The sequence below is a fragment of the Cyanistes caeruleus genome, chromosome 8 (assembly GCF_971803275.1).
Source record: "Cyanistes caeruleus chromosome 8, bCyaCae1.hap1.1, whole genome shotgun sequence".
In the NCBI taxonomy this organism is placed as follows: Eukaryota; Metazoa; Chordata; class Aves; order Passeriformes; family Paridae; genus Cyanistes; species Cyanistes caeruleus.
In genome coordinates this window covers 11,004,537-11,011,910 of record NC_141708.1, presented here as the reverse complement: position 1 = coordinate 11,011,910, position 7,374 = coordinate 11,004,537, and the positions used below count along the sequence as shown (strand labels likewise).

At 38.9% G+C, this 7,374-nt stretch overlaps 1 long non-coding RNA gene across 3 annotated transcripts; it reads right to left on the bottom strand.

Annotated features, from left to right (window-relative positions):
- Positions 1-227: 227 nt before the first annotated feature.
- LOC111930989 (uncharacterized) lies at positions 228-7,103 on the bottom strand. 3 transcript variants are annotated; one of them, XR_015289846.1, is made up of 6 exons: positions 7,005-7,103; positions 6,725-6,834; positions 3,784-3,885; positions 3,603-3,668; positions 1,922-1,965; positions 228-1,758 (listed from the first exon to the last, which is right to left on the bottom strand). It is a non-coding gene; the product is annotated as an uncharacterized LOC111930989 (long non-coding RNA). The 3 variants fall into 3 exon arrangements; XR_015289844.1 differs by lacking the exon at positions 7,005-7,103 and having other exon boundaries at positions 6,725-6,981; XR_015289845.1 differs by lacking the exons at positions 3,784-3,885; positions 7,005-7,103 and having other exon boundaries at positions 717-1,758; positions 6,725-6,977.
- Positions 7,104-7,374: the final 271 nt, after the last annotated feature.

Below are 7,374 nucleotides of genomic sequence, written 5' to 3'. Positions count from 1 at the left end.
TCTTCCGCTCAAATACATGTGTCACTGACAAAATTAGACCTGCCACTGAATCACAAACTCTTTGGGGCAATTAGGTCGTCTTACCCTTAATATCTCCTCTTTTACTGAGCTTGCATACTACTTCCTCATTCTGTGTTGGCTATATTTTACCTTGTGATTTAAAGTTCTTCCTGGAAATCAGTCACTGCAATACACTGGGCTTATATCAAGGATGCTGTAATTCTCACTCACAAAGCAAAATTCAAAGGTTTTATTAATATTTTTCAGTATTCTTGTGTATGTCTCATTATGCACATAGCTAGGGTTCTCTTTAGCATATGTACCAGTGACATGGATATAAACTTAGTTACAGAAATAGACCTGCACCCAGTGCCTTCCAAAAATAGCTAAATATTCCTTCTCTTCTTTACAGATAAGACTTCTGGAAGCTGTCAATATATATGACAACCTCTGGATCTAATGTGCATTACTCATAAAGCTACTTGTAAGAAATGCAATGGAGCCACAAGGAGTGCATGGGAATGTTTTTTACACCACTGAAATTTAGGTACCTTGACTCATTTTAATTTTCACTCTAAAAAGGAAAGATCATGATTCTAAGAAGTTGACATTGTCTCTTCTTAAAATTTTTGAAACTTTTTTTATTCATTTGGAAGTCACTGTTTGCCTACTTTGCTGTTTTTTTTTTTCCTATAGATAAATATGTAATACTTCAAATAGCAATAAAGACATAAAGGGTTTGTGGTTTTGTTGGAATTAAATGTCTCTGAAGACTCCACACAATCCACTCTTGCTCTTCTTGGTCACTGGGTAGAGCTCTCCTTCATGGGAAATTTCAAAATTTTTGGAGGTTTTTCTCACCTCAAACCCTGTCTCTATGCAGTTCCTGTCACAGTAACACAGTTTGTTTTTTTTTTGTCCCTCTTATAGAACCATCTGCTTTTTAAACTATTTATTCTTGGTAATATTGTTGACCTGTCTTCACATTCCCCATTTCAGTAAGCACAGTTAAAATTTCATCTCTTTACTCACAGGGTTTCTGTAACTTGAAGCAAAGATAATACTGAAAGGCATTGCTTGGCCTGATCTCGCCAGCTGAAAATGCTTCGTAGAAGCAGAGCCAGGGGACTCAATTGACCATGAGATTTGACTTCTGTGGGTTAAATCTAATGTTTTTTTCTTAACTCCCTTCTGACCCTGGCCAAGATTTCACATCTGACTTCATCTTGCTCATTTGCTGCAAGAGGCGGTTTGAGTGTCTCTATTTAACTAGTATTTTTTTTTTAGAATTCATATCATATTTGGGTCTCAGAGACTATTTAGAGAGGTTTAAAAGGAAGCAGACTTCTAGCTTAGGGGAATGTGCTTCTTAACTCTGTGCTTTTGACTTATTATTTCTTGTTTTCCTGACAATAATACTATCAATACCAAGTCAAAGGGAATTCCCTGGTTGAACTTGTTTTTCTCACCAACTTCTTATCTGTCTGAACATTCATCTGCCCAGAGCTCAGATCCTGCCTTAAAGTTTTATAACATTTATTTTTATCAGATAAGAATCTTCTTTTGAATATTCTTCCTTTTCTCTGTTAAAGAAGGCTGATTTTCCTGTATAGCACTTGCTTTTATCAGATAGAAGGGGTTTTGAAAATTATCCTCTTTTTTTTTGTTAAAAAAAAGAGATTTCATGTAAACTTCATCTTGCAGAATCCTGTGGTAGCTGCAGAGTTAGCCTGAGATTCGTGGCTGAAATCAAAAGTGCTAAAAGAAGGAAAGAACTCTAATGCATTGCTCCATCATGGGTTTGATGCCACAAGTTGCACCCCAGATTTTTTTCAGAATGTGCCCTAAGGACATCAGTAACATTATGGTGTTGAGAGCATTTTCTTATGTGCTTTTGGGTATAGATACCACAATTACTTACGTGTCCTGTGAGCTCATTTAGCTCTGGATTGATCTTTTTTGGATCTGTATGAAATGAAAATGAAACAGAGACTACTTGATGATCAAAAGGGTTGAACAGCTGTCTGTTTTGTACAGCAGGTGCATTTTTTAACCTTTTGAAAGCCAATAACATATAACAAGGCCATTTGTCTAAGCAAGTGCCCCTGACATTGTGGCAGGGCTTTCCAGACCTTCACAGGCTGTAAGTAATGCACCCTTTAACACAATATAATATGTTGGTCCATAAGAGAATGCTGCTAGCCACAGTCCCTGACACTTAAATCTCTGGATGTTTGTAACACTGCCTGCCATCTGCTCCTTGCTGCCTGTGCTTTAGCACCTGCATTTGAAACAACTGTTGCTTTTCTGCTGTATAATTTATGTTTCAGAGGTTAAAATGCTAGAAAAGAAACGCGACTAAGTCATCTTTGAATTTTAGTGAGATCACATCACACCCTGTGTGCTCTGCTAAGCCCTTCTAAACAGCAAGTAGGAGATGTGACAGAATTAAGTTTGTGCCTGCTGCCCTCTGTCACAGTTTGGCTGCTAAAACAAAAGCTTCTCCCATCACTACACTTAGGCTCTGCTAGTGATGTTTGTCACCTCAGGAGGCAAGCACAGATTGTGTTGGGAGTGTTACTGCCTGGCTCACAGTGTCAGATCACTCTGCTCTATCCGATCAGAATACGACAAGAGTCCCTTAAACCTTTCATAAATATTTTGTTTAAGAGTAATACTGAAAAGGTATTCACAAGGAATTAATTTATTCATTTTCTTAAGATACAGCAAATAATTCAAGAAAATAGTTATTTAACCAACTTGACTGTCTATCACACAGCTTCTTTGCCAATATAAAATGACATAGTTCTTTTTATTCAGTGGAGGTACACTAATTTATATTTTTGGAGAATCTAGCCATATCTCCTTATTATGCTAAGGTTATCTTATTATGTTATAATGTTATTGAATATCCTCTGCTGCAAAGATCATTTACTTTGTATGGAAATCAGCTCAGAAACAACATGCTAGATCATATTATTCCTGACTGTTCTGGTAAAATACAATCAGAAATGCAGAAACCAACTCTCTTTCATGAAGGTGAAAGAGCAGTATAGAAGATCAGAGTTATGCTAAAACATCTAGAAGATGTCATCTTTCCTAAAATGCATGTTTAGCTGGAATTTGATTTTAAAATGAGCAATATACATCTTGTTATATTTCAGATATAAATTACATTTTCTTGAACTGTTTCCTTTTCTTTCAACATTTTAATGGAAAAATTATTTTAAAAAGAATATTAAGAACTCTTACTAAAAAAGTGAAGTAGTAAAATTTCACTAATATAGAAATTGTGGGTATTTTCAGATTTATTCCTTAACCTAAAGCTTAGATTTCTATGTTTCAGCATGTACAACAATAAAATTAATGATAATAATTGATTGTCGCAGCTGATCAGCTCAACAAAAATTTGGAATATTTCAGTCACACGCATAAGCAGCCTGTTCTAGTACAGTATCTTTTGATAAAAGAGATTTACAGTTCAATTTTGGATGAAATAAAGTCAAGCATTTCAAAATACTTTCATGGACAATTTCAGAAGCAGGCACAAATCACAAAAATATCAATTATGTGTACAATATAAAGGGGGTAGGAAAACTGACCTCCAGCTTGTTCTGCATTTGGGTAGCATTTTCAAGAGGGCATGAAGGTAGGTGGATTGGGGTCATCTGTAGAAGAGATACACTTGAGTACAAAAATCATGATATCAGGTATATGAATCTCCAGCTTTCATTTCTTCAACTCTATTATATTGATTTCTGGCCTTGCTTGAGCCTCTCTCACCCAAGACAGAAGGGTCTTTCGAAGTTTCATGGGCTCAGTTTCCCTCGGGTTGGTATCTTCAGCAGGAAAAGCAGCATGGATACACAGAGTGTGGAGTGGGGCCTTCAGAAATAACAACAAGAAAAGGTGATGAGGGAGTTTTGTACAGGCTGTCAGAACTCTGTGAGAAATAGGAACATTTAAACTTGAGCATTGCTCTGTGTCTCTCAGCTGGAGGGTTCCTTTGTCCTCTGTTATTTCTGTGATCAATACTGAGGCTATCAGAACCCCGATTACAGGCCCCAGCCCCACAGCTGCTATAGTTAAGCAGAGATTTTTTCACTTTGCTGTAAGAAATCAGGCTTATTCAAGTTTTTTTACTGAGTTTGTTAGAAATGTCTTTCTTTTTTCCTCCTCTGCAGCTAAAAGACTTTTCCCCTGGCTCACAGCAAGGAACAGCTTCTCTTGGGAAGGCTCTCATTTCTCCTGTTCTCCTTTGGCCATCCCAGACACTCAGATGGCTCCTCTGCTTCAGCTGCTACCCTACAGACCAAGAGAGCTAAATCTTCTCTTAGTTCACTTTAAAATAATCATACATAAACAGCAATGGTTTCTCAGTATTGGAGCTGAGCTGAGGGAATTCCAAAGGGGCCTTCAAAAGTGTTTATACATTTTCACCACTCATGGTACAAACTCCCAAATGGTTTGGGCTCGTATAATAAAGATGTTCTGGTCTCTCATTGAAAAAGACATCCCTTTATCTGCAGGAAACCTTTTCCTTCTCCAACAATCTCCCATTTTCTTGACAAATAAAGGGCTAAGCCTGAAAAGAACAAATGTTCCTGCATTAAGCGTCATTTTCTCTGGTAAGCCCTGCTCAGTTTGGTTCTTCTCCCTCCTAAAGAAATTTGAACTCTTCACAGTAGTGCCAACATTTTGAGTCTAAAGACACACGTTCAGCAGGGCTGAAGGAAAGCTGTGAAAAGCCTCACAAAACAAAGCCACAGATTTGGTGCTTGAAGAGAGAAACTCACTAAATCCCAAGGTTTGTTAGCAAGCAAGGACCCAGTACGTTCTATCCATCCTTCTGCCTGAGGGAAAGATGCAATCATCTGGCACAGGCTTACAGGGCATGAAATAACAACTTGGCTGTGGCATCTCAGGTCAGATCCCTTCTGCTGCTGAGCCTTGAAGAGGGGAGGGGAAGGTTGGGAGCAAAGTGCATGTGTCTGTATTTTCCCATGCTTAGGATTTGATATAACTGCATTAACACCTGCTGAATGGAAAACTGAATTCTTCCTGCCACTTGAATGACAAAGCTGCCAAAACAGTGCTGAATATTTCTTTCAAGGCTGATAAAGTAATCTATCAGTGCTGGTCACCACTGAGTCTCTGGGAAACCTTCAAATGCAATTTTCCCTGTGTAGGATTGTACTTATTTTGATTTTCAATGAATTGTATCAGCGTGAAGCCACCCGAAGAGGACACACAAGGAAAGAAAAAGACTTAACTGGTGTGTTTCTGATTGACTGTGTAGTTCAATATTGTGCTGTGAGCTGCATTATCAGTTAAGCTCATCCTTTTCACAGGGAGTGGGATGGTCTGGAGGGAAAGCAAGTTATCTAAGCTATGTAAGGGACAATAAAATTGTGGAGACTGGTTGGGATGGGGTCTTTGACATGGATGAGACAGAGTAAACCACCACCCACCTTAAATCTGACATTTACTTAAGAACAAGTCATATCAGAGCTTTTTTAATTAGAACTTACTGAATTATCTCACACATCCACTCACTGTTCCCCTGCACTGCACTCACCAGGTCTCGGATTACCTCCCCACTGCCAGCCCAGGCTGCTGTCTGACCCTCAGCATTTATCTTCCTGATCTCCTTGATGTTCCCCACATCTGATATCTTTTCCCCAGCAAATCTTCATCTTCTTTCTCACTTCCTCCTTTGGAAACCGATTCTTTTTGAGAAACCCTTTTTTGGAGTCTCTTTTTTTTTCCCAATCCCCTAAGCCCACTCTTTTCCTGACCTAAACAGTCAACATGCAGAGCAGTACACCACAGAAGAGGAACAGCAACATAATTCAGCCTTGGTCATCCACCCCATCACACATGCACACCCAGTTATGTGCTGCCATTGGCATTCACTGTACAAAGTGGTTTTTCCCCTCTAACAGTTTCAGAGCTTTCAGAGCTATTCTGGTATCTGTGAGCTGACTGGCCCTGAGCCTGCCCAAATTTTACAGGCAGAAAAGGGGACACCAGCCTTTTCAGGGATCTTTGTTTATCAGAAACTAATCCTAGAGTTGAGAAAGTAATTTTCTTACTAGCTTGAATATTTGTGTGGCTGCTGTACAACGGAAACATGATTTTGCTCGTTAAAATCTCATGTACAACATTGTTTGAGCATTGTGTAAACCCTTCATATAAAGAAGATTTACCGCTTTTCCTCTTAATTTTCCTTGTTTAGTTCAAGTCCCTGTGTGATTTCTTTAATGCAGGGGTTTGCCACTGAGGACAATTTGAAATGCAATGCTTGCTACTCCCCCAGCAATGAGGCCAGCTAAATGAATCCCAAGCTGGAACAAATTTGAGTGCTCTGCCCCACTTCATATTGATGCAAAAAACAACAGTACAGGGAGAGCAGGGACTGAATGAGAGGGACAGCTTCCCAAGTAACCTTGTCAGGTACATATACATATCTAAAATCCCACACACATGTACACATATACACACATATCTATACACATATATACATACATACATATATATATATATGTATAAAACATGTATGTATACCTCGATGCCTTCTATATTAATTTCCAACAAGCTCAGCTTCTGATATTTCTAATATCTCCACCTTCACCTTTTTTTCTGTGAATTAAATCACTAAAATGCAATGGCAGGATGATTTTTGCATGTCTGATCTCAAACTTCAGCAAGTTTTGTTTCTTACCTCTTGCTTTACACTTCTTCCTCAGGAAGTTTCACAGATTTGGTAGGAATAATTATGATGAGCCTTCATGTGTCCTTGCCTTATACTGCATATCACCAGTAAAATGAATCCTTTGGAAAATAATTTTAGAAAATTATGAGATAATGGTCTTTAAAAGGCACCTCTTTATATCTGTGCAGACAGAGCTGAATTCCAGCACTGCTGTTTTGGGCTAAATGTGTGCTCTTTGCTCCAAAATATTCAGAACCACCTCAGCTGTATTTGTGCCTGATACACCTACCTTTAAGAACATTGCCTGCCCTTGGCAAACTTCAGCTGAGAGCAGGCTCAGCTGAGCAGCATGAGCTAAACTCTGAGTGCCTCTGTCTGTTAATAGTCTAGGAAAATCACTGATTTGCCATTTTTGAGGGATGTGAGCCAATAGTTTAAGATTCTCTATGCTTATATAAATCCAGTCTCCCCTTTCAGGGATGCTTTGTCCCTGGGATAGCACTCAGGGTGACACTGAGGCACTGAGGGCATTTGATGGGATGCAGGATGGAGCTGCTGGCTTGCAGGTTGTGGATTCCCCTTTTATGTGACACACAAGTGACAAGAAATGGGAATTTATTAGGAAGCCCTCCTTCTTGTGCAACAGATAGATGACACAT